General features: G+C 44.6%; 8 non-coding genes across 8 annotated transcripts; all 8 read right to left on the bottom strand.

The window, feature by feature from the left end:
- Positions 1 to 359: 359 nt before the first annotated feature.
- Positions 360 to 659, bottom strand: LOC146854434 (signal recognition particle RNA). The gene has a single exon (XR_014981643.1).
- Positions 660 to 4,066: 3,407 nt separating this feature from the next.
- On the bottom strand, positions 4,067 to 4,366 carry LOC146854433 (signal recognition particle RNA). Its single transcript, XR_014959344.1, has one exon.
- A 3,397-nt stretch (positions 4,367 to 7,763) lies between these two features.
- LOC146854432 (signal recognition particle RNA) lies at positions 7,764 to 8,063 on the bottom strand. The gene has a single exon (XR_014959326.1).
- Positions 8,064 to 11,461: 3,398 nt separating this feature from the next.
- On the bottom strand, positions 11,462 to 11,761 carry LOC146854431 (signal recognition particle RNA). The gene has a single exon (XR_014981654.1).
- A 3,396-nt stretch (positions 11,762 to 15,157) lies between these two features.
- Positions 15,158 to 15,457, bottom strand: LOC146854430 (signal recognition particle RNA). Its single transcript, XR_014958881.1, has one exon.
- Positions 15,458 to 18,867: 3,410 nt separating this feature from the next.
- Positions 18,868 to 19,167, bottom strand: LOC146854429 (signal recognition particle RNA). Its single transcript, XR_014959219.1, has one exon.
- Positions 19,168 to 22,575: 3,408 nt separating this feature from the next.
- LOC146854428 (signal recognition particle RNA) lies at positions 22,576 to 22,875 on the bottom strand. Its single transcript, XR_014981563.1, has one exon.
- Positions 22,876 to 26,292: 3,417 nt separating this feature from the next.
- Positions 26,293 to 26,592, bottom strand: LOC146854427 (signal recognition particle RNA). Its single transcript, XR_014959073.1, has one exon.
- Between the last annotated feature and the right edge of the window lie 275 nt (positions 26,593 to 26,867).

Genomic DNA, 26,867 nt, shown 5'->3' with positions numbered 1-26,867 from the left:
CAGAAGGGCCAGCAAGCGCATTTCTAAGTTGCTCTATGAAGGATGCTTTTGTACTTGACAGATCAGTTTAATCCTACAGGTGCTCTAAAAGGAAGAATGCATTTGAGTCATCCTTGCTGAAAATCACACAGCCATTTATTCTAGGTTGCACTGAGTTTTCAGTCCTCTCCGCCTGCTAGCTTGTTGTTGCAATATGTCTCAATTCTGGAGAATTGTCTGCTATGCTGAAATGCGTGGCCCAGTTCAAATGTTCATCATATTTCCTGGAAAAATATCAAAAGGAAAACGAAGATTTGGTTTTGGGAAAATAATTTATTACACCTTGTAAAAATCAAAACTTTCACATTTGAGTCAAAAAAGAGAGGCTAGGTCTCACTATTTTGCTCAGGCTGTTTAACACGTACTGCTCACAGGTGCTGTCCTGCTACCAATGGGCATGGAAGCTTTGGCCTGCTCTGATTCCAGCCTGGGTCGGTGCACCTCTCGTTACACAACCTGAAATTCTAGAGCTCCCTCTAGAACACCATATTGATGCCCAATGCAGCATGGACACCTGATCAACACAGCTGAGTGCAGCCCAGAACGCCTGGGCTCAAGCAATCCACAAGCCTCTGCCTCCCAAGTAACCAGGACAACAGGCACACGCCACCTTGCCCGGCAAACACTGCAGCTGTCCTAATGATGAAATGCATTCCATAAGTAAGGATAATGATAAAGTAAGGTGGAATGAATTGATGGTTTACCAACCATGTTTCAAGAAAATCAATTTCACTATCCTTCAAAGAAAGGAAAAAAATGTCTTATCAAGAAGCAGTGTGAATATGGGAAGGGCCTTTAAAAAAGATGTGGAGTTTCCTAAAGTAAAAAAGAGGGTTGAACTGATTGAAGGGAGAGAGGAAGTAGGGTCGGAAAGATTGTGACGGGGAAGTGAATACAACATAAATACTAGTATTTAGAGAGTGAGAGACAGGTAGAGGGACAGAAGGGAAAGGAGAGTGAGAGTGAGAGAGAAGAGCCAGGTTAGGGCTGAGTTTCTCTTTATCTGCCAGTGACTCCCTGTAGAAGCTTGCTGGCACAATTTAGGCTGTCCTGTAGGCATCCCTTGTTATGCCGAGCCAGCCAATATTGAGAAAAATAGCATGGGTCACAATGATGGAACTCGTCTGCAACTTCGGAAGTTTTAAAGTGGTATGGAGTGGGAGGGCTAGAAGAGTTACCATAAAGAATGAATACACGTCATTCTGTTCTCTAGCCTCAACAGCTGCAAGAGAGGAACTCCTGCTGGCCAAGAAGACCAATGTCAGTTCAGCTTGAACAGGTGAAAGCATGCCTGATTCTGCAAAGGTATGAGATTACACTTTTGCGTCAGAGGTGGTCAGGGGCTATTGCACATTAGGAAACCGTTTATTGAGGTCCAGTTGGATTACTCTATCTTCTACCACCTCAAAATCAGCTACTCATGCAGTGTTCTATACCGATGAGCTATTTTGGTCCTCCCTGCCCCTTCCAGCTAGTGGGTCCCCTGACTAGGGAAAGTGATTCGAACAGATTTGCATATCTTTTCATAGGAGACTTCTTGACTTATTTTATACTGTGCCAAATCAAGGTAGATTGAGTAATGATCTTGACAGACCTATATTGGAGAATTGCAGTGTGAGAAAGTGGCTCTGTATATACTGTTCCCAAATAGGTACAGGGTGTACAGAGTCCACAGTCCCCAGAGGTTTGGCAGAGGCTAAAGTTAGATATAACCTTACTCTCTAAAGTGGTAGCTTGGTCGAGCAGTAAGGCAGTATCAGAGGACAGTGTAAAGCATTTGTTGCACACACTCAGTCAGCAAATGGTCTCACACACTCAATAACTGAACTCTAGGCCAATGGTTTATCTACAAAAAATATATGCTTGTTTTATTTTAGAACCAACAATAGGTATTAAAATATACTTTCTCAGAATGAGATGCTTTATATAAATACTTTTGCAATATGCAATTGACTTTTGTAGAAAGTTACAAGTGGTTGCAATAGGCAACAACATTTTAAACACAATAATGCATTGAGCTCAATGGAAGTTTCAAGTTATTTGCAACAGATTACTTTTAGGATTACTTTTGGATTTCCAGGACTGGATCCTAGATTCAGTCCTGGGTCAGTACTTGGAATCAAGTGATAAAAGTCGACTTAATTACTGTGATGATTTTTAGACAATATTTTGCTATTTTAAAAGTTGACAGAAAATATTTCATAGAAAACAGTCTAAGATTCCCTATGGCAGAAAATTCAAGTTGCAGGTATAGTATGTTCTCGTTACTTTTGTAATCCAGTACTGGGTGCCTAGACTCAGTACTGGGACCTTTATCCAAAACAGGTAAGTAATTACGTTTTCAGAAATTATACGATTTTTAAAGAATATTTAAAGTTTGCAGAAATTGACACTTAGAAGAAATTTCACAGAAAAACAGTCAATGATTTCCTACGGGAGAAAATTGGGTTACTGGTAAGTACAGTTGTAAGTATTTTTCAGAGTCAGTGCTGGGCACCAAGATCCAGCACTGGGAGCTCACCTAATAGCAGGTGAGTATTTTCGTTTTCGTTACTCGGCTGATTTTTGGTGAATATTTTAAGTTTTGAAAAGTCCACACTTGGAAGAAATTTCAGGAAAAACCAGTCAATGTTACCCTATGGAGAAGATTGAGTTATCGGTTTAAAGGTAAGTACTCGACTCGCAGAGTTAAGGTTCTGGGCATAGTCTCAGGCGTCTCCCAGGGTCAGGTAGGTACAGTTGGTTCACCCACAGCGGCACAAGGGCGGCCGGCTGCAGAGAGAGTTAGGCCCAATGTTATCCTATGAGAGGTAGGGGGGCCTTGGTTGGTGGCTGCTGACTAGCAGGCCACGTGGCTGTGGGAGCTGGGCTCCTGGTCACTTATCCAGGGCAAGTGGGGAAGTAGATAGATGTAGAGGTTGCACTGCCAGGGCCACTCGGACGGCTGGGTGCAGGGTGCTTTTGAGCATTCGGGCGCTCAATTGATTTGAATGGGAAATCTCTGGTTTAGAAAAAGACTGCAAGCTCGGGGACGAAGATTCTTCAGGTGCCACCACCACTTCGAGAGGTAAGTTGGGTAGTTGGAGGATAGGTAGGTACCCCGGGATTGGGCACAGGAGGCCGCGGAGCGCCAGGTGCAGGGGTACCTTTTGGTGTCGGGAAATCTTACCCTCTGTTGATCGCGGTTGGGGGGGCACCTGGTTCTGAGGCTGCAGGCTTCTTCAGGATTGTCGAGGGAGGTCCTTGGGTGCCGGACTCGGGGTCACAGTCGCCGTGGGGTCGTCCTTGTGGTCTTTGTTCACTCTGGCACAGGCCAGGCTTGGTGGGTGCAGAGTGTGAAGGGTTCGCGGTTCCGGGCTGCTGCCAGGGATTAGAAGTAGATTTGAGTAGAGCCTCTACTCATGGGAGTCCCAGGGGTTTAGAGTCAAAAGGTAGCCAGGTCCTCCAGGGTTTGTGAGGTTGCTGGCCACAAGAGATGCCGGGTTGGAGCAGGAGCAGGTTCGAGGGTCGACAGGCCAGAGGCTCCAACGTTTGGGAGTTGCACAGCCCTCAGTCTTTTCATGTTTCGCTCAAAGAGTGAAGGGCCCTGTAATTTCTCCTTCTCATTCACATATGAAAAGAATGAGGGCTAATCAAAAAATGAATTAGAGCTGGACGTAGAAATGCAGCAGAAGGGCCAGCAAGCGCATTTCTAAGTTGCTCTATGAAGGATGCTTTTGTACTTGACAGATCAGTTTAAACCTACAGGTGCTCTAAAAGGAAGAATACATTTGAGTCATCCTTGCTGAAAATCACACAGCCATTTATTCTAGGTTGCACTGAGTTTTCAGTCCTCTCCGCCTGCTAGCTTGTTGTTGCAATATGTCTCAATTCTGGAGAATTGTCTGCTATGCTGAAATGCGTGGCCCAGTTCAAATGTTCATCATATTTCCTGGAAAAATATCAAAAGGAAAACAAAGATTTGGTTTTGGGAAAATAATTTATTACACCTTGTAAAAATCAAAACTTTCACATTTGAGTCAAAAAAGAGAGGCTAGGTCTCACTATTTTGCTCAGGCTCTTTTACACGTACTGCTCACAGGTGCTGTCCTGCTACCAATGGGCATGGAAGCTTTGGCCTGCTCTGTTTCCAGCCTGGGTCGGTGCACCTCTCGTTACACAACCTGAAATTCTAGAGCTCCCTCTAGAACACCATATTGATGCCCAATGCAGCATGGACACCTGATCAACACAGCTGAGTGCAGCCCAGAACCCCTGAGCTCAAGCAATCCACAAGCCTCTGCCTCCCAAGTAACTAGGACAACAGGCACACGCCACCTTGCCCGGCAAACACTGCAGCTGTCCTAATGATGAAATGCATTCCATAAGTAAGGATAATGATAAAGTAAGGTGGAATGAATTGATGGTTTACCAACCATGTTTCAAGAAAATCAATTTCACTATCCTTCAAAGAAAGGAAAAAAATGTCTTATCAAGAAGCAGTGTGAATATGGGAAGGGCCTTTAAAAAAGATGTGGAGTTTCCTAAAGTAAAAAAGAGGGTTGAACTGATTGAAGGGAGAGAGGAAGTAGGGTCGGAAAGATTGTGACGGGGAAGTGAATACAACATAAATACTAGTATTTAGAGAGTGAGAGACAGGTAGAGGGACAGAAGGGAAAGGAGAGTGAGAGAGAAGAGCCAGGTTAGGGCTGAGTTTCTCTTTATCTGCCAGTGACTCCCTGTAGAAGCTTGCCGGCACAATTTAGGCTGTCCTGTAGGCTTCCCTTGTTATGCAGAGCCAGCCAATATTGAGAAAAATAGCATGGGTCACAATGATGGAACTCGTCTGCAACATCGGAAGTTTTAAAGTAGTATGGAGTGGGAGGGCTAGAAGAGTTACCATAAAGAATGAATACACGTCATTCTGTTCTCTAGCCTCAACAGCTGCAAGAGAGGAGCTCCTGATGGCCAAGAAGACCAATGTCAGTTCAGCTTGAACAGGTGAAAGCATGCCTGATTCTGCAAAGGTATGAGATTACACTTTTGCGTCAGAGGTGGTCAGGGGCTATTGAACATTAGGAAACCATTTATTGAGGTCCAGTTGGATTACTCTATCTTCTACCACCTCAAAATCAGCTACTCATGCAGTGTTCTATACCGATGAGCTATTTTGGTCCTCCCTGCCCCTTCCAGCTAGTGGGTCCCCTGACTAGGGAAAGTGATTCGAACAGATTTGCATATCTTTTCATAGGAGACTTCTTGACCTATTTTATACTGTGCCAAATCAAGGTAGATTGTGTAATGATCTTGACAGACCTATATTGGAGAACTGCAGTGTGAGAAAGTGGCTCTGTATATACTGTTCCCAAATAGGTACAGGGTGTACAGAGTCCACAGTCCCCAGAGGTTTGGCAGGGGCTAAAGTTAGATATAACCTTACTCTCTAAAGTGGTAGCTTGGTCGAGCAGTAAGGCAGTATCAGAGGACAGTGTAAAGCATTTGTTGCACACACTCAGTCAGCAAATGGTCTCACACACTCAATAACTGAACTCTAGGCCAATGGTTTATCTACAAAAAATATATGCTTGTTTTATTTTAGAACCAACAATAGGTATTAAAATATACTTTCTCAGAATGAGATGCTTTATATAAATACTTTTGCAATATGCAATTGACTTTTGTAGAAAGTTACAAGTGGTTGCAATAGGCAACAACATTTTAAACACAATAATGCATTGAGCTCAATGGAAGTTTCAAGTTATTTGCAACAGATTACTTTTAGGATTACTTTTGGATTTCCAGGACTGGATCCTAGATTCAGTCCTGGGTCAGTACTTGGAATCAAGTGATAAAAGTCGACTTAATTACTGTGATGATTTTTAGACAATATTTTGCTATTTTAAAAGTTGACAGAAAATATTTCATAGAAAACAGTCTAAGATTCCCTATGGCAGAAAATTCAAGTTGCAGGTATAGTATGTTCTCGTTACTTTTGTAATCCAGTACTGGGTGCCTATACTCAGTACTGGGACCTTTATCCAAAACAGGTAAGTAATTTCGTTTTCAGAAATTATACGATTTTTAAAGAATATTTAAAGTTTGCAGAAATTGACAGAAGAAATTTCACAGAAAAACAGTCAATGATTTCCTATGGGAGAAAATTGGGTTACTGGTAAGTACAGTTGTAAGTATTTTTCAGAGTCAGTGCTGGGCACCAAGATCCAGCACTGGGAGCTCACCTAATAGCAGGTGAGTATTTTCGTTTTCGTTACTCGGCTGATTTTTGGTGAATATTTTAAGTTTTGAAAAGTCCACACTTGGAAGAAATTTCAGGAAAAAACAGTCAATGTTACCCTATGGAGAAGATTGAGTTATCGGTTTAAAGGTAAGTACTCGACTGGCAGAGTTAAGGTTCTGGGCATAGACTCAGGCGTCTCCCAGGGTCAGGTAGGTACAGTTGGTTCACCCTCAGCGGCACAAGGGCGGCCGGGTGCAGAGAGAGTTAGGCCCAATGTTATCCTATGAGAGGTAGGGGGGCCTTGGTTGGTGGCTGCTGACTAGCAGGCCACGTGGCTGTGGGAGCTGGGCTCCTGGTCACTTATCCAGGGCAAGTGGGGAAGTAGATAGATGTAGAGGTTGCACTGCCAGGGCCACTCGGACGGCTGGGTGCAGGGTGCTTTTGAGCATTCGGGCGCTCAATTGATTTGAATGGGAAATCTCTGGTTTAGAAAAAGACTGCAAGCTCGGGGACGAAGATTCTTCAGGTGCCACCACCACTTCGAGAGGTAAGTTGGGTAGTTGGAGGATAGGTAGGTACCCCGGGATTGGGCACAGGGGGCCGCAGAGCGCCGGATGCAGGGGTACCTTTTGGTGTCGGGAAATCTTACCCTCTGTTGATCGCGGTTGGGGGGGCACCTGGTTCTGAGGCTGCAGGCTTCTTCAGGAGTGTCGAGGGAGGTCCTTGGGTGCCGGACTCGGGGTCACAGTCGCCGTGGGGTCGTCCTTGTGGTCTTTGTTCACTCTGGCACAGGCCAGGCTTGGTGGGTGCAGAGTGTGAAGGGTTCGCGGTTCCGGGCTGCTGCCAGGGATTAGAAGTAGATTTGAGTAGAGCCTCTACTCATGGGAGTCCCAGGGGTTTAGAGTCAAAAGGTAGCCAGGTCCTCCAGGGTTTGTGAGGTTGCTGGCCACAAGAGATGCCGGGTTGGAGCAGGAGCAGGTTCGAGGGTCGACAGGCCAGAGGCTCCAACGTTTGGGAGTTGCACAGCCCTCAGTCTTTTCATGTTTCGCTCAAAGAGTGAAGGGCCCTGTAATTTCTCCTTCTCATTCACATATGAAAAGAATGAGGGCTAATCAAAAAATGAATTAGAGCTGGACGTAGAAATGCAGCAGAAGGGCCAGCAAGCGCATTTCTAAGTTGCTCTATGAAGGATGCTTTTGTACTTGACAGATCAGTTTAATCCTACAGGTGCTCTAAAAGGAAGAATGCATTTGAGTCATCCTTGCTGAAAATCACACAGCCATTTATTCTAGGTTGCACTGAGTTTTCAGTCCTCTCCGCCTGCTAGCTTGTTGTTGCAATATGTCTCAATTCTGGAGAATTGTCTGCTATGCTGAAATGCGTGGCCCAGTTCAAATGTTCATCATATTTCCTAGAAAAATATCAAAAGGAAAACAAAGATTTGGTTTTGGGAAAATAATTTATTACACCTTGTAAAAATCAAAACTTTCACATTTGAGTCAAAAAAGAGAGGCTAGGTCTCACTATTTTGCTCAGGCTGTTTAACACGTACTGCTCACAGGTGCTGTCCTGCTACCAATGGGCATGGAAGCTTTGGCCTGCTCTGTTTCCAGCCTGGGTCGGTGCACCTCTCGTTACACAACCTGAAATTCTAGAGCTCCCTCTAGAACACCATATTGATGCCCAATGCAGCATGGACACCTGATCAACTCAGCTGAGTGCAGCCCAGAACCCCTGAGCTCAAGCAATCCACAAGCCTCTGCCTCCCAAGTAACTAGGACAACAGGCACACGCCACCTTGCCCGGCAAACACTGCAGCTGTCCTAATGATGAAATGCATTCCATAAGTAAGGATAATGATAAAGTAAGGTGGAATGAATTGATGGTTTACCAACCATGTTTCAAGAAAATCAATTTCACTATCCTTCAAAGAAAGGAAAAAAATGTCTTATCAAGAAGCAGTGTGAATGTGGGAAGGGCCTTTAAAAAAGATGTGGAGTTTCCTAAAGTAAAAAAGAGGGTTAAACTGATTGAAGGGAGAGAGGAAGTAGGGTCGGAAAGATTGTGACGGGGAAGTGAATACAACATAAATACTAGTATTGAGAGAGTGAGAGACAGGTAGAGGGACAGAAGGGAAAGGAGAGTGAGAGAGAAGAGCCAGGTTAGGGCTGAGTTTCTCTTTATCTGCCAGTGACTCCCTGTAGAAGCTTGCCGGCACAATTTAGGCTGTCCTGTAGGCTTCCCTTGTTATGCAGAGCCAGCCAATATTGAGAAAAATAGCATGGGTCACAATGATGGAACTCGTCTGCAACATCGGAAGTTTTAAAGTAGTATGGAGTGGGAGGGCTAGAAGAGTTACCATAAAGAATGAATACACGTCATTCTGTTCTCTAGCCTCAACAGCTGCAAGAGAGGAACTCCTGATGGCCAAGAAGACCAATGTCAGTTCAGCTTGAACAGGTGAAAGCATGCCTGATTCTGCAAAGGTATGAGATTACACTTTTGCGTCAGAGGTGGTCAGGGGCTATTGAACATTAGGAAACCATTTATTGAGGTCCAGTTGGATTACTCTATCTTCTACCACCTCAAAATCAGCTGCTCATGCAGTGTTCTATACCGATGAGCTATTTTGGTCCTCCCTGCCCCTTCCAGCTAGTGGGTCCCCTGACTAGGGAAAGTGATTCGAACAGATTTGCATATCTTTTCATAGGAGACTTCTTGACCTATTTTATACTGTGCCAAATCAAGGTAGATTGTGTAATGATATTGACAGACCTATATTGGAGAACTGCAGTGTGAGAAAGTGGCTCTGTATATACTGTTCCCAAATAGGTACAGGGTGTACAGAGTCCACAGTCCCCAGAGGTTTGGCAGGGGCTAAAGTTAGATATAACCTTACTCTCTAAAGTGGTAGCTTGGTCGAGCAGTAAGGCAGTATCAGAGGACAGTGTAAAGCATTTGTTGCACACACTCAGTCAGCAAATGGTCTCACACACTCAATAACTGAACTCTAGGCCAATGGTTTATCTACAAAAAATATATGCTTGTTTTATTTTAGAACCAACAATAGGTATTAAAATATACTTTCTCAGAATGAGATGCTTTATATAAATACTTTTGCAATATGCAATTGACTTTTGTAGAAAGTTACAAGTGGTTGCAATAGGCAACAACATTTTAAACACAATAATGCATTGAGCTCAATGGAAGTTTCAAGTTATTTGCAACAGATTACTTTTAGGATTACTTTTGGATTTCCAGGACTGGATCCTAGATTCAGTCCTGGGTCAGTACTTGGAATCAAGTGATAAAAGTCGACTTAATTACTGTGATGATTTTTAGACAATATTTTGCTATTTTAAAAGTTGACAGAAAATATTTCATAGAAAACAGTCTAAGATTCCCTATGGCAGAAAATTCAAGTTGCAGGTATAGTATGTTCTCGTTACTTTTGTAATCCAGTACTGGGTGCCTAGACTCAGTACTGGGACCTTTATCCAAAACAGGTAAGTAATTTCGTTTTCAGAAATTATACGATTTTTAAAGAATATTTAAAGTTTGCAGAAATTGACAGAAGAAATTTCACAGAAAAACAGTCAATGATTTCCTATGGGAGAAAATTGGGTTACTGGTAAGTACAGTTGTAAGTATTTTTCAGAGTCAGTGCTGGGCACCAAGATCCAGCACTGGGAGCTCACCTAATAGCAGGTGAGTATTTTCGTTTTCGTTACTCGGCTGATTTTTGGTGAATATTTTAAGTTTTAGAAAAGTCCACACTTGGAAGAAATTTCAGGAAAAACCAGTCAATGTTACCCTATGGAGAAGATTGAGTTATCGGTTTAAAGGTAAGTACTCGACTGGCAGAGTTAAGGTTCTGGGCATAGACTCAGGCGTCTCCCAGGGTCAGGTAGGTACAGTTGGTTCACCCTCAGCGGCACAAGGGCGGCCGGGTGCAGAGAGAGTTAGGCCCAATGTTATCCTATGAGAGGTAGGGGGGCCTTGGTTGGTGGCTGCTGACTAGCAGGCCACGTGGCTGTGGGAGCTGGGCTCCTGGTCACTTATCCAGGGTAAGTGGGGAAGTAGATAGATGTAGAGGTTGCACTGCCAGGGCCACTCGGACGGCTGGGTGCAGGGTGCTTTTGAGCATTCGGGCGCTCAATTGATTTGAATGGGAAATCTCTGGTTTAGAAAAAGACTGCAAGCTCGGGGACGAAGATTCTTCAGGTGCCACCACCACTTCGAGAGGTAAGTTGGGTAGTTGGAGGATAGGTAGGTACCCCGGGATTGGGCACAGGGGGCCGCAGCGCGCCGGATGCAGGGGTACCTTTTGGTGTCGGGAAATCTTACCCTCTGTTGATCGCGGTTGGGGGGGCACCTGGTTCTGAGGCTGCAGGCTTCTTCAGGAGTGTCGAGGGAGGTCCTTGGGTGCCGGACTCGGGGTCACAGTCGCCGTGGGATCGTCCTTGTGGTCTTTGTTCACTCTGGCACAGGCCAGGCTTGGTGGGTGCAGAGTGTGAAGGGTTCGCGGTTCCGGGCTGCTGCCAGGGATTAGAAGTAGATTTGAGTAGAGCCTCTACTCATGGGAGTCCCAGGGGTTTAGAGTCAAATGGTAGCCAGGTCCTCCAGGGTTTGTGAGGTTGCTGGCCACAAGAGATGCCGGGTTGGAGCAGGAGCAGGTTCGAGGGTCGACAGGCCAGAGGCTCCAACGTTTGGGAGTTGCACAGCCCTCAGTCTTTTCATGTTTCGCTCAAAGAGTGAAGGGCCCTGTAATTTCTCCTTCTCATTCACATATGAAAAGAATGAGGGCTAATCAAAAAATGAATTAGAGCTGGACGTAGAAATGCAGCAGAAGGGCCAGCAAGCGCATTTCTAAGTTGCTCTATGAAGGATGCTTTTGTACTTGACAGATCAGTTTAATCCTACAGGTGCTCTAAAAGGAAGAATACATTTGAGTCATCCTTGCTGAAAATCACACAGCCATTTATTCTAGGTTGCACTGAGTTTTCAGTCCTCTCCGCCTGCTAGCTTGTTGTTGCAATATGTCTCAATTCTGGAGAATTGTCTGCTATGTTGAAATGCGTGGCCCAGTTCAAATGTTCATCATATTTCCTGGAAAAATATCAAAAGGAAAACAAAGATTTGGTTTTGGGAAAATAATTTATTACACCTTGTAAAAATCAAAACTTTCACATTTGAGTCAAAAAAGAGAGGCTAGGTCTCACTATTTTGCTCAGGCTCTTTTACACGTACTGCTCACAGGTGCTGTCCTGCTACCAATGGGCATGGAAGCTTTGGCCTGCTCTGTTTCCAGTCTGGGTCGGTGCACCTCTTGTTACACAACCTGAAATTCTAGAGCTCCCTCTAGAACACCATATTGATGCCCAATGCAGCATGGACACCTGATCAACACAGCTGAGTGCAGCCCAGAACCCCTGAGCTCAAGCAATCCACAAGCCTCTGCCTCCCAAATAACTAGGACAACAGGCACACGCCACCTTGCCCGGCAAACACTGCAGCTGTCCTAATGATGAAATGCATTCCATAAGTAAGGATAATGATAAAGTAAGGTGGAATGAATTGATGGTTTACCAACCATGTTTCAAGAAAATCAATTTCACTATCCTTCAAAGAAAGGAAAAAAATGTCTTATCAAGAAGCAGTGTGAATATGGGAAGGGCCTTTAAAAAAGATGTGGAGTTTCCTAAAGTAAAAAAGAGGGTTGAACTGATTGAAGGGAGAGAGGAAGTAGGGTCGGAAAGATTGTGACGGGGAAGTGAATACAACATAAATACTAGTATTTAGAGAGTGAGAGACAGGTAGAGGGACAGAAGGGAAAGGAGAGTGAGAGAGAAGAGCCAGGTTAGGGCTGAGTTTCTCTTTATCTGCCAGTGACTTCCTGTAGAAGCTTGCCGGCACAATTTAGGCTGTCCTGTAGGCTTCCCTTGTTATGCAGAGCCAGCCAATATTGAGTAAAATAGCATGGGTCACAATGATGGAACTCGTCTGCAACATCGGAAGTTTTAAAGTAGTATGGAGTGGGAGGGCTAGAAGAGTTACCATAAAGAATGAATACACGTCATTCTGTTCTCTAGCCTCAACAGCTGCAAGAGAGGAACTCCTGCTGGCCAAGAAGACCAATGTCAGTTCAGCTTGAACAGGTGAAAGCATGCCTGATTCTGCAAAGGTATGAGATTACACTTTTGCGTCAGAGGTGGTCAGGGGCTATTGAACATTAGGAAACCATTTATTGAGGTCCAGTTGGATTACTCTATCTTCTACCACCTCAAAATCAGCTGCTCATGCAGTGTTCTATACCGATGAGCTATTTTGGTCCTCCCTGCCCCTTCCAGCTAGTGGGTCCCCTGACTAGGGAAAGTGATTCGAACAGATTTGCATATCTTTTCATAGGAGACTTCTTGACCTATTTTATACTGTGCCAAATCAAGGTAGATTGAGTAATGATCTTGACAGACCTATATTGGAGAACTGCAGTGTGAGAAAGTGGCTCTGTATATACTGTTCCCAAATAGGTACAGGGTGTACAGAGTCCACAGTCCCCAGAGGTTTGGCAGAGGCTAAAGTTAGATATAACCTTACTCTCTAAAGTGGTAGCTTGGTCGAGCAGTAAGGCAGTATCAGAGGACAGTGTAAAGCATTTGTTGCACACACTCAGTGAGCAAATGGTCTCACACACTCAATAACTGAACTCTAGGCCAATGGTTTATCTACAAAAAATATATGCTTGTTTTATTTTAGAACCAACAATAGGTATTAAAATATACTTTCTCAGAATGAGATGCTTTATATAAATACTTTTGCAATATGCAATTGAGTTTTGTAGAAAGTTACAAGTGGTTGCAATAGGCAACAACATTTTAAACACAATAATGCATTGAGCTCAATGGAAGTTTCAAGTTATTTGCAACAGATTACTTTTAGGATTACTTTTGGATTTCCAGGACTGGATCCTAGATTCAGTCCTGGGTCAGTACTTGGAATCAAGTGATAAAAGTCGACTTAATTACTGTGATGATTTTTAGACAATATTTTGCTATTTTAAAAGTTGACAGAAAATATTTCATAGAAAACCGTCTAAGATTCCCTGTGGCAGAAAATTCAAGTTGCAGGTATAGTATGTTCTCGTTACTTTTGTAATCCAGTACTGGGTGCCTAGACTCAGTACTGGGACCTTTATCCAACACAGGTAAGTAATTACGTTTTCAGAAATTATACGATTTTTAAAGAATATTTAAAGTTTGCAGAAATTGACAGAAGAAATTTCACAGAAAAACAGTCAATGATTTCCTATGGGAGAAAATTGGGTTACTGGTAAGTACAGTTGTAAGTATTTTTCAGAGTCAGTGCTGGGCACCAAGATCCAGCACTGGGAGCTCACCTCATAGCAGGTGAGTATTTTCGTTTTCGTTACTCGGCTGATTTTTGGTGAATATTTTAAGTTTTGAAAAGTCCACACTTGGAAGAAATTTCAGGAAAAACCAGTCAATGTTACCCTATGGAGAAGATTGAGTTATCGGTTTAAAGGTAAGTACTCGACTGGCAGAGTTAAGGTTCTGGGCATAGACTCAGGCGTCTCCCAGGGTCAGGTAGGTACAGTTGGTTCACCCTCAGCGGCACAAGGGCGGCCTGGTGCAGAGAGAGTTAGGCCCAATGTTATCCTATGAGAGGTAGGGGGGCCTTGGTTGGTGGCTGCTGACTAGCAGGCCACGTGGCTGTGGGAGCTGGGCTCCTGGTCACTTATCCAGGGCAAGTGGGGAAGTAGATAGATGTAGAGGTTGCACTGCCAGGGCCACTCGGACGGCTGGGTGCAGGGTGCTTTTGAGCATTCGGGCGCTCAATTGATTTGAATGGGAAATCTCTGGTTTAGAAAAAGACTGCAAGCTCGGGGACGAAGATTCTTCAGGTGCCACCACCACTTCGAGAGGTAAGTTGGGTAGTTGGAGGATAGGTAGGTACCCCGGGATTGGGCACAGGGGGCCGCGGAGCGCCGGGTGCAGGGGTACCTTTTGGTGTCTGGAAATCTTACCCTCTGTTGATCGCGGTTGGGGGGCACCTGGTTCTGAGGCTGCAGGCTTCTTCAGGAGTGTCGAGGGAGGTCCTTGGGTGCCGGACTCGGGGTCACAGTCGCCGTGGGGTCGTCCTTGTGGTCTTTGTTCACTCTGGCACAGGCCAGGCTTGGTGGGTGCAGAGTGTGAAGGGTTCGCGGTTCCGGGCTGCTGCCAGGGATTAGAAGTAGATTTGAGTAGAGCCTCTACTCATGGGAGTCCCAGGGGTTTAGAGTCAAAAGGTAGCCAGGTCCTCCAGGGTTTGTGAGGTTGCTGGCCACAAGAGATGCCGGGTTGGAGCAGGAGCAGGTTCGAGGGTCGACAGGCCAGAGGCTCCAACGTTTGGGAGTTGCACAGCCCTCAGTCTTTTCATGTTTCGCTCAAAGAGTGAAGGGCCCTGTAATTTCTCCTTCTCATTCACATATGAAAAGAATGAGGGCTAATCAAAAAATGAATTAGAGCTGGACGTAGAAATGCAGCAGAAGGGCCAGCAAGCACATTTCTAAGTTGCTCTATGAAGGATGCTTTTGTACTTGACAGATCAGTTTAATCCTACAGGTGCTCTAAAAGGAAGAATGCATTTGAGTCATCCTTGCTGAAAATCACACAGCCATTTATTCTAGGTTGCACTGAGTTTTCAGTCCTCTCCGCCTGCTAGCTTGTTGTTGCAATATGTCTCAATTCTGGAGAATTGTCTGCTATGCTGAAATGCGTGGCCCAGTTCAAATGTTCATCATATTTCCTGGAAAAATATCAAAAGGAAAACAAAGATTTGGTTTTGGGAAAATAATTTATTACACCTTGTAAAAATCAAAACTTTCACATTTGAGTCAAAAAAGAGAGGCTAGGTCTCACTATTTTGCTCAGGATGTTTTACACGTATTGCTCACAGGTGCTGTCCTGCTACCAATGGGCATGGAAGCTTTGGCCTGCTCTGTTTCCAGCCTGGGTCGGTGCACCTCTCGTTACACAACCTGAAATTCTAGAGCTCCCTCTAGAACACCATATTGATGCCCAATGCAGCATGGACACCTGATTAACACAGCTGAGTGCAGCCCAGAAACCCTGAGCTCAAGCAATCCACAAGCCTCTGCATACCAAGTAACTAGGACAACAGGCACACGCCACCTTGCCCAGCAAACACTGCAGCTGTCCTAATGATGAAATGCATTCCATAAGTAAGGATAATGATAAAGTAAGGTGGAATGAATTGATGGTTTACCAACCATGTTTCAAGAAAATCAATTTCACTATCCTTCAAAGAAAGGAAAAAAATGTCTTATCAAGAAGCAGTGTGAATATGGGAAGGGCCTTTAAAAAAGATGTGGAGTTTCCAAAAGTAAAAAAGAGGGTTGAACTGATTGAAGGGAGAGAGGAAGTAGGGTCGGAAAGATTGTGACGGGGAAGTGAATACAACATAAATACTAGTATTTAGGGAGTGAGAGACAGGTAGAGGGACAGAATGAAAAGGAGAGTGAGAGTGAGAGAGAAGAGCCAGGTTAGGGCTGAGTTTCTCTTTATCTGCCAGTGACTCCCTGTAGAAGCTTGCCGGCACAATTTAGGCTGTCCTGTAGGCATCCCTTGTTATGCCGAGCCAGCCAATATTGAGAAAAATAGCATGGGTCACAATGATGGAACTCGTCTGCAACATCGGAAGTTTTAAAGTAGTATGGAGTGGGAGGGCTAGAAGAGTTACCATAAAGAATGAATACACGTCATTCTGTTCTCTAGCCTCAACAGCTGCAAGAGAGGAACTCCTGCTGGCCAAGAAGACCAATGTCAGTTCAGCTTGAACAGGTGAAAGCATGCCTGATTCTGCAAAGGCATGAGATTATACTTTTGCGTCAGAGGTGGTCAGGGGCTATTGCACATTAGGAAACCGTTTATTGAGGTCCAGTTGGATTACTCTATCTTCTACCACCTCAAAATCAGCTGCTCATGCAGTGTTCTATACCGATGAGCTATTTTGGTCCTCCCTGTCCCTTCCAGCTAGTGGGTCCCCTGACTAGGGAAAGTGATTCGAACAGATTTGCATATCTTTTCATAGGAGACTTCTTGACCTATTTTATACTGTGCCAAATCAAGGTAGATTGAGTAATGATCTTGACAGACCTATATTGGAGAACTGCAGTGTGAGAAAGTGGCTCTGTATATACTGTTCCCAAATAGGTACAGGGTGTACAGAGTCCACAGTCCCCAGAGGTTTGGCAGAGGCTAAAGTTAGATATAACCTTACTCTCTAAAGTGGTAGCTTGGTCGAGCAGTAAGGCAGTATCAGAGGACAGTTTAAAGCATTTGTTGCACACACTCTGTCAGCAAATGGTCTCACACACTCAATAACTGAACTCTAGGCCAATGGTTTATCTACAAAAAAAAAATATGCTTGTTTTATTTTAGAACCAACAATAGGAATTAAAATATACTTTCTCAGAATGAGATGCTTTATATAAATACTTTTGCAATATGCAATTGACTTTTGTAGAAAGTTACAAGTGGTTGCAATAGGCAACCAAATTTTAAACACAATAATGCATTGAGTTCAATGGAAGTTTCAAATTCTTTGCAACAGATTACTTTTAGGATTACTTTTGGATTTCCAGGACTGGATCCTAGATTCAGTCCTGGGTCAGTACTTGGAATCAAGTGATAAAAGTCGACTTAATTACTGTGATGATTTTTAGACAATATTTTGCTATTTTAAAAGTTGACAGAAAATATTTCATAGAAAACAGTCTAAGATTCCCTATGGCAGAAAATTCAAGTTGCAGGTATAGTATGTTCTCGTTACTTTTGTAATCCAGTACTGGGTGCCTAGACTCAGTACTGGGACCTTTACCCAAAACAGGTAAGTAATTACGTTTTCAGAAATTATACGCATTTCTAAAGAATATTTAAAGTTTGCAGAAATTGACACTTAGAAGAAATTTCACAGAAAAACAGTCAATGATTTCCTACGGGAGAAAATTGGGTTACTGGTAAGTACAGTTGTAAGTATTTTTCAGAGTCAGTGCTGGGCACCAAGATCCAGCACTGGGAGCTCAGCTAATAGCAGGTGAGTATTTTCGTTTTCGTTACTCGGCTGATTTTTGGTGAATATTTTAAGTTTTGAAAAGTCCACACTTGGAAGAAATTTCAGGAAAAACCAGTCAATGTTACCCTATGGAGAAGATTGAGTTATCGGTTTAAAGGTAAGTACTCGACTGGCAGAGTTAAGGTTCTGGGCATAGACTCAGGCGTCTCCCAGGGTCAGGTAGGTACAGTTGGTTCACCCTCAGCGGCACAAGTGCGGCCGGGTGCAGAGAGAGTTAGGCCCAATGTTATCCTATGAGAGGTAGGGGGGCCTTGGTTGGTGGCTGCTGACTAGCAGGCCACGTGGCTGTGGGAGCTGGGCTCCTGGTCACTTATCCAGGGCAAGTGGGGAAGTAGATAGATGTAGAGGTTGCACTGCCAGGGCCACTCGGACGGCTGGGTGCAGGGTGCTTTTGAGCATTCGGGCGCTCAATTGATTTGAATGGGAAATCTCTGGTTTAGAAAAAGACTGCAAGCTCGGGGACGAAGATTCTTCAGGTGCCACCACCACTTCGAGAGGTAAGTTGGGTAGTTGGAGGATAGGTAGGTACCCCGGGATTGGGCACAGGGGGCCGCGGAGCGCCGGGTGCAGGGGTACCTTTTGGTGTCGGGAAATCTTACCCTCTGTTGATCGCGGTTGGGGGGGCACCTGGTTCTGAGGCTGCAGGCTTCTTCAGGAGTGTCGAGGGAGGTCCTTGGGTGCCGGACTCGGGGTCACAGTCGCCGTGGGGTCGTCCTTGTGGTCTTTGTTCACTCTGGCACAGGCCAGGCTTGGTGGGTGCAGAGTGTGAAGGGGTCGCGGTTCCGGGCTGCTGCCAGGGATTAGAAGTAGATTTGAGTAGAGCCTCTACTCATGGGAGTCCCAGGGGTTTAGAGTCAAAAGGTAGCCAGGTCCTCCAGGGTTTGTGAGGTTGCTGGCCACAAGAGATGCCGGGTTGGAGCAGGAGCAGGTTCGAGGGTCGACAGGCCAGAGGCTCCAACGTTTGGGAGTTGCACAGCCCTCAGTCTTTTCCTGTTTCGCTCAAAGAGTGAAGGGCACTGTAATTTCTCCTTCTCATTCACATATGAAAAGAATGAGGGCTAATCAAAAAATGAATTAGAGCTGGACGTAGAAATGCAGCAGAAGGGCCAGCAAGCGCATTTCTAAGTTGCTCTATGAAGGATGCTTTTGTACTTGACAGATCAGTTTAATCCTACAGGTGCTCTAAAAGGAAGAATGCATTTGAGTCATCCTTGCTGAAAATCACACAGCCATTTATTCTAGGTTGCACTGAGTTTTCAGTCCTCTCCGCCTGCTAGCTTGTTGTTGCAATATGTCTCAATTCTGGAGAATTGTCTGCTATGCTGAAATGCGTGGCCCAGTTCAAATGTTCATCATATTTCCTGGAAAAATATCAAAAGGAAAACAAAGATTTGGTTTTGGGAAAATAATTTATTACACCTTGTAAAAATCAAAACTTTCACATTTGAGTCAAAAAAGAGAGGCTAGGTTTCACTATTTTGCTCAGGCTGTTTTACACGTACTGCTCACAGGTGCTGTCCTGCTACCAATGGGCATGGAAGCTTTGGCCTGCTCTGTTTCCAGCCTGGGTCGGTGCACCTCTTGTTACACAACCTGAAATTCTAGAGCTCCCTCTAGAACACCATATTGATGCCCAATGCAGCATGGACACCTGATTAACACAGCTGAGTGCAGCCCAGAACCCCTGAGCTCAAGCAATCCACAAGCCTCTGCCTCCCAAGTAACTAGGACAACAGGCACACGCCACCTTGCCCGGCAAACACGGCAGCTGTCCTAATGATGAAATGCATTCCATAAGTAAGGATAATGATAAAGTAAGGTGGAATGAATTGATGGTTTACCAACCATGTTTCAAGAAAATCAATTTCACTATCCTTCAAAGAAAGGAAAAAAATGTCTTATCAAGAAGCAGTGTGAATATGGGAAGGGCCTTTAAAAAAGATGTGGAGTTTCCTAAAGTAAAAAAGAGGGTTGAACTGATTGAAGGGAGAGAGGAAGTAGGGTCGGAAAGATTGTGACGGGGAAGTGAATACAACATAAATACTAGTATTTAGAGAGTGAGAGACAGGTAGAGGGACAGAAGGGAAAGGAGAGTGAGAGTGAGAGAGAAGAGCCAGGTTAGGGCTGAGTTTCTCTTTATCTGCCAGTGACTCCCTGTAGAAGCTTGCCGGCACAATTTAGGCTGTCCTGTAGGCATCCCTTGTTATGCCGAGCCAGCCAATATTGAGAAAAATAGCATGGGTCACAATGATGGAACTCGTCTGCAACATCGGAAGTTTTAAAGTAGTATGGAGTGGGAGGGCTAGAAGAGTTACCATAAAGAATGAATACACGTCATTCTGTTCTCTAGCCTCAACAGCTGCAAGAGAGGAACTCCTGCTGGCCAAGAAGACCAATGTCAGTTCAGCTTGAACAGGTGAAAGCATGCCTGATTCTGCAAAGGCATGAGATTATACTTTTGCGTCAGAGGTGGTCAGGGGCTATTGCACATTAGGAAAACGTTTATTGAGGTCCAGTTGGATTACTCTATCTTCTACCACCTCAAAATCAGCTGCTCATGTAGTGTACTATACCGATGAGCTATTTTGGTCCTCCCTGCCCCTTCCAGCTAGTGGGTCCCCTGACTAGGGAAAGTGATTCGAACAGATTTGCATATCTTTTCATAGGAGACTTCTTGACTTATTTTATACTGTGCCAAATCAAGGTAGATTGAGTAATGATCTTGACAGACCTATATTGGAGAACTGCAGTGTGAGAAAGTGGCTCTGTATATACTGTTCCCAAATAGGTACAGGGTGTACAGAGTCCACAGTCCCCAGAGGTTTGGCAGAGGCTAAAGTTAGATATAACCTTACTCTCTAAAGTGGTAGCTTTGTCGAGCAGTAAGGCAGTATCAGAGGACAGTGTAAAGCATTTGTTGCACACACTCTGTCAGCAAATGGTCTCACACACTCAATAACTGAACTCTAGGCCAATGGTTTATCTACAAAAAAATATATGCTTGTTTTATTTTAGAACCAACAATAGGTATTAAAATATACTTTCTCAGAATGAGATGCTTTATATAAATACTTTTGCAATATGCAATTGAGTTTTGTAGAAAGTTACAAGTGGTTGCAATAGGCAACAACATTTTAAACACAATAATGCATTGAGCTCAATGGAGGTTTCAAGTTATTTGCAACAGATTACTTTTAGGATTACTTTTGGATTTCCAGGACTGGATCCTAGATTCAGTCCTGGGTCAGTACTTGGAATCAAGTGATAAAAGTCGACTTAATTACTGTGATGATTTTTAGACAATATTTTGCTAATTTAAAAGTTGACAGAAAATATTTCATAGAAAACAGTCTAAGATTCCCTATGGCAGAAAATTCAAGTTGCAGGTATAGTATGTTCTCGTTACTTTTGTAATCCAGTACTGGGTGCCTAGACTCAGTACTGGGACCTTTATCCAAAACAGGTAAGTAATTACGTTTTCAGAAATTATACGCATTTTTAAAGAATATTTAAAGTTTGCAGAAATTGACACTTAGAAGAAATTTCACAGAAAAACAGTCAATGATTTCCTACGGGAGAAAATTGGGTTACTGGTAAGTACAGTTGTAAGTATTTTTCAGAGTCAGTGCTGGGCACCAAGATCCAGCACTGGGAGTTCACCTAATAGCAGGTGAGTATTTTCGTTTTCGTTACTCGGCTGATTTTTGGTGAATATTTTAAGTTTTGAAAAGTCCACACTTGGAAGAAATTTCAGGAAAAACCAGTCAATGTTACCCTATGGAGAAGATTGAGTTATCGGTTTAAAGGTAAGTACTCGACTGGCAGAGTTAAGGTTCTGGGCATAGACTCAGGCGTCTCCCAGGGTCAGGTAGGTACAGTTGGTTCACCCTCAGCGGCACAAGGGCGGCCGGGTGCAGAGAGAGTTAGGCCCAATGTTATCCTATGAGAGGTAGGGGGGCCTTGGTTGGTGGCTGCTGACTAGCAGGCCACGTGGCTGTGGGAGCTGGGCTCCTGGTCACTTATCCAGGGCAAGTGGGGAAGTAGATAGATGTAGAGGTTGCACTGCCAGGGCCACTCGGACGGCTGGGTGCAGGGTGCTTTTGAGCATTCGGGCGCTCAATTGATTTGAATGGGAAATCTCTGGTTTAGAAAAAGACTGCAAGCTCGGGGACGAAGATTCTTCAGGTGCCACCACCACTTCGAGAGGTAAGTTGGGTAGTTGGAGGATAGGTAGGTACCCCGGGATTGGGCACAGGGGGCCGCGGAGCGCCGGGTGCAGGGGTACCTTTTGGTGTCGGGAAATCTTACCCTCTGTTGATCGCGGTTGGGGGGCACCTGGTTCTGAGGCTGCAGGCTTCTTCAGGAGTGTCGAGGGAGGTCCTTGGGTGCCGGACTCGGGGTCACAGTCGCCGTGGGGTCGTCCTTGTGGTCTTCGTTCACTCTGGCACAGGCCAGGCTTGGTGGGTGCAGAGTGTGAAGGGTTCGCGGTTCCGGGCTGCTGCCAGGGATTAGAAGTAGATTTGAGTAGAGCCTCTACTCATGGGAGTCCCAGGGGTTTTGAGTCAAAAGGTAGCCAGGTCCTCCAGGGTTTGTGAGGTTGCTGGCCACAAGAGATGCCGGGTTGGAGCAGGAGCAGGTTCGAGGGTCGACAGGCCAGAGGCTCCAACGTTTGGGAGTTGCACAGCCCTCAGTCTTTTCATGTTTCGCTCAAAGAGTGAAGGGCCCTGTAATTTCTCCTTCTCATTCACATATGAAAAGAATGAGGGCTAATCAAAAAATGAATTAGAGCTGGACGTAGAAATGCAGCAGAAGGGCCAGCAAGCGCATTTCTAAGTTGCTCTATGAAGGATGCTTTTGTACTTGACAGATCAGTTTAATCCTACAGGTGCTCTAAAAGGAAGAATGCATTTGAGTCATCCTTGCTGAAAATCACACAGCCATTTATTCTAGGTTGCACTGAGTTTTCAGTCCTCTCCGCCTGCTAGCTTGTTGTTGCAATATGTCTCAATTCTGGAGAATTGTCTGCTATGCTGAAATGCGTGGCCCAGTTCAAATGTTCATCATATTTCCTGGAAAAATATCAAAAGGAAAACAAAGATTTGGTTTTGGGAAAATAATTTATTACACCTTGTAAAAATCAAAACTTTCACATTTGAGTCAAAAAAGAGAGGCTAGGTCTCACTATTTTGCTCAGGCTGTTTTACACGTACTGCTCACAGGTGCTGTCCTGCTACCAATGGGCATGGAAGCTTTGGCCTGCTCTGTTTCCAGCCTGGGTCGGTGCACCTCTTGTTACACAACCTGAAATTCTAGAGCTCCCTCTAGAACACCATATTGATGCCCAATGCAGCATGGACACCTGATTAACACAGCTGAGTGCAGCCCAGAACCCCTGAGCTCAAGCAATCCACAAGCCTCTGCCTCCCAAGTAACTAGGACAACAGGCACACGCCACCTTGCCCTGCAAACAGAGATTTCCCATTCAAATCAATTGAGCGCCCGAATGCTCAAAAGCACCCTGCACCCAGCCGTCCGAGTGGCCCTGGCAGTGCAACCTCTACATCTATCTACTTCCCCACTTGCCCTGGATAAGTGCCCTGAAAGGAAAAAAATGTCTTATCAAGAAGCAGTGTGAATATGGGAAGGGCCTTTAAAAAAGATGTGGAGTTTCCTAAAGTAAAAAAGAGGGTTGAACTGATTGAAGGGAGAGAGGAAGTAGGGTCGGAAAGATTGTGACGGGGAAGTGAATACAACATAAATACTAGTATTTAGAGAGTGAGAGACAGGTAGAGGGACAGAAGGGAAAGGAGAGTGAGAGTGAGAGAGAAGAGCCAGGTTAGGGCTGAGTTTCTCTTTATCTGCCAGTGACTCCCTGTAGAAGCTTGCTGGCACAATTTAGGCTGTCCTGTAGGCATCCCTTGTTATGCCGAGCCAGCCAATATTGAGAAAAATAGCATGGGTCACAATGATGGAACTCGTCTGCAACTTCGGAAGTTTTAAAGTGGTATGGAGTGGGAGGGCTAGAAGAGTTACCATAAAGAATGAATACACGTCATTCTGTTCTCTAGCCTCAACAGCTGCAAGAGAGGAACTCCTGCTGGCCAAGAAGACCAACGTCAGTTCAGCTTGAACAGGTGAAAGCATGCCTGATTCTGCAAAGGTATGAGATTACACTTTTGCGTCAGAGGTGGTCAGGGGCTATTGCACATTAGGGAACCGTTTATTGAGGTCCAGTTGGATTACTCTATCTTCTACCACCTCAAAATCAGCTGCTCATGCAGTGTTCTATACCGATGAGCTATTTTGGTCCTCCCTGCCCCTTCCAGCTAGTGGGTCCCCTGACTAGGGAAAGTGATTCGAACAGATTTGCATATCTTTTCATAGGAGACTTCTTGACTTATTTTATACTGTGCCAAATCAAGGTAGATTGAGTAATGATCTTGACAGACCTATATTGGAGAACTGCAGTGTGAGAAAGTGGCTCTGTATATACTGTTCCCAAATAGGTACAGGGTGTACAGAGACCACAGTCCCCAGAGGTTTGGCAGAGGCTAAAGTTAGATATAACCTTACTCTCTAAAGTGGTAGCTTGGTCGAGCAGTAAGGCAGTATCAGAGGACAGTGTAAAGCATTTGTTGCACACACTCAGTCAGCAAATGGTCTCACACACTCAATAACTGAACTCTAGGCCAATGGTTTATCTACAAAAAATATATGCTTGTTTTATTTTAGAACCAACAATAGGTATTAAAATATACTTTCTCAGAATGAGATGCTTTATATAAATACTTTTGCAATATGCAATTGACTTTTGTAGAAAGTTACAAGTGGTTGCAATAGGCAACAAAATGTTAAACACAATAATGCATTGAGCTCAATGGAAGTTTCAAGTTATTTGCAACAGATTACTTTTAGGATTACTTTTGGATTTCCAGGACTGGATCCTAGATTCAGTCCTGGGTCAGTACTTGGAATCAAGTGATAAAAGTCGACTTAATTACTGTGATGATTTTTAGACAATATTTTGCTATTTTAAAAGTTGACAGAAAATATTTCATAGAAAACAGTCTAAGATTCCCTATGGCAGAAAATTCAAGTTGCAGGTATAGTATGTTCTCGTTACTTTTGTAATCCAGTACTGGGTGCCTAGACTCAGTACTGGGACCTTTATCCAAAACAGGTAAGTAATTACGTTTTCAGAAATTATACGATTTTTAAAGAATATTTAAAGTTTGCAGAAATTGACACTTAGAAGAAATTTCACAGAAAAACAGTCAATGATTTCCTACGGGAGAAAATTGGGTTACTGGTAAGTACAGTTGTAAGTATTTTTCCGAGTCAGTGCTGGGCACCAAGATCCAGCACTGGGAGCTCACCTAATAGCAGGTGAGTATTTTCGTTTTCGTTACTCGGCTGATTTTTGGTGAATATTTTAAGTTTTGAAAAGTCCACACTTGGAAGAAATTTCAGGAAAAACCAGTCAATGTTACCCTATGGAGAAGATTGAGTTATCGGTTTAAAGGTAAGTACTCGACTGGCAGAGTTAAGGTTCTGGGCATAGACTCAGGCGTCTCCCAGGGTCAGGTAGGTACAGTTGGTTCACCCTCAGCGGCACAAGGGCGGCCGGGTGCAGAGAGAGTTAGGCCCAATGTTATCCTATGAGAGGTAGGGGGGCCTTGGTTGGTGGCTGCTGACTAGCAGGCCACGTGGCTGTGGGAGCTGGGCTCCTGGTCACTTATCCAGGGCAAGTGGGGAAGTAGATAGATGTAGAGGTTGCACTGCCAGGGCCACTCGGACGGCTGGGTGCAGGGTGCTTTTGAGCATTCGGGCGCTCAATTGATTTGAATGGGAAATCTCTGGTTTAGAAAAAGACTGCAAGCTCGGGGACGAAGATTCTTCAGGTGCCACCACCACTTCGAGAGGTAAGTTGGGTAGTTGGAGGATAGGTAGGTACCCCGGGATTGGGCACAGGGGGCCGCGGAGCGCCGGGTGCAGGGGTACCTTTTGGTGTCGGGAAATCTTACCCTCTGTTGATCGCGGTTGGGGGGGCACCTGGTTCTGAGGCTGCAGGCTTCTTCAGGAGTGTCGAGGGAGGTCCTTGGGTGCCGGACTCGGGGTCACAGTCGCCGTGGGGTCGTCCTTGTGGTCTTTGTTCACTCTGGCACAGGCCAGGCTTGGTGGGTGCAGAGTGTGAAGGGTTCGCGGTTCCGGGCTGCTGCCAGGGATTAGAAGTAGATTTGAGTAGAGCCTCTACTCATGGGAGTCCCAGGGGTTTAGAGTCAAAAGGTAGCCAGGTCATCCAGGGTTTGTGAGGTTGCTGGCCACAAGAGATGCCGGGTTGGAGCAGGAGCAGGTTCGAGGGTCGACAGGCCAGAGGCTCCAACGTTTGGGAGTTGCACAGCCCTCAGTCTTTTCATGTTTCGCTCAAAGAGTGAAGGGCCCTGTAATTTCTCCTTCTCATTCACATATGAAAAGAATGAGGGCTAATCAAAAAATGAATTAAAGCTGGACGTAGAAATGCAGCAGAAGGGCTAGCAAGCGCATTTCTAAGTTGCTCTATGAAGGATGCTTTTGTACTTGACAGATCAGTTTAATCCTACAGGTGCTCTAAAAGGAAGAATGCATTTGAGTCATCCTTGCTGAAAATCACACAGCCATTTATTCTAGGTTGCACTGAGTTTTCAGTCCTCTCCGCCTGCTAGCTTGTTGTTGCAATATGTCTCAATTCTGGAGAATTGTCTGCTATGCTGAAATGCGTGGCCCAGTTCAAATGTTCATCATATTTCCTGGAAAAATATCAAAAGGAAAACAAAGATTTGGTTTTGGGAAAATAATTTATTACACCTTGTAAAAATCAAAACTTTCACATTTGAGTCAAAAAAGAGAGGCTAGGTCTCACTATTTTGCTCAGGCTGTTTTACACGTACTGCTCACAGGTGCTGTCCTGCTACCAATGGGCATGGAAGCTTTGGCCTGCTCTGTTTCCAGCCTGGGTCGGTGCACCTCTCGTTACACAACCTGAAATTCTAGAGCTCCCTCTAGAACACCATATTGATGCCCAATGCAGCATGGACACCTGATCAACACAGCTGAGTGCAGCCCAGAACCCCTGAGCTCAAGCAATCCACAAGCCTCTGCCTCCCAAGTAACTAGGACAACAGGCACACGCCACCTTGCCCGGCAAACACTGCAGCTGTCCTAATGATGAAATGCATTCCATAAGTAAGGATAATGATAAAGTAAGGTGGAATGAATTGATGGTTTACCAACCATGTTTCAAGAAAATCTATTTCACTATCCTTCAAAGAAAGGAAAAAAATGTCTTATCAAGAAGCAGTGTGAATATGGGAAGGGCCTTTAAAAAAGATGTGGAGTTTCCTAAAGTAAAAAAGCGGGTTGAACTGATTGAAGGGAGAGAGGAAGTAGGGTCGGAAAGATTGTGACGGGGAAGTGAATA

The sequence above is a fragment of the Triturus cristatus genome, chromosome 4_1, assembly GCF_964204655.1.
Source record: "Triturus cristatus chromosome 4_1, aTriCri1.1, whole genome shotgun sequence".
Taxonomy (NCBI): Eukaryota; Metazoa; Chordata; class Amphibia; order Caudata; family Salamandridae; genus Triturus; species Triturus cristatus.
This window is presented reverse-complemented; position numbering and strand designations above follow the sequence as displayed.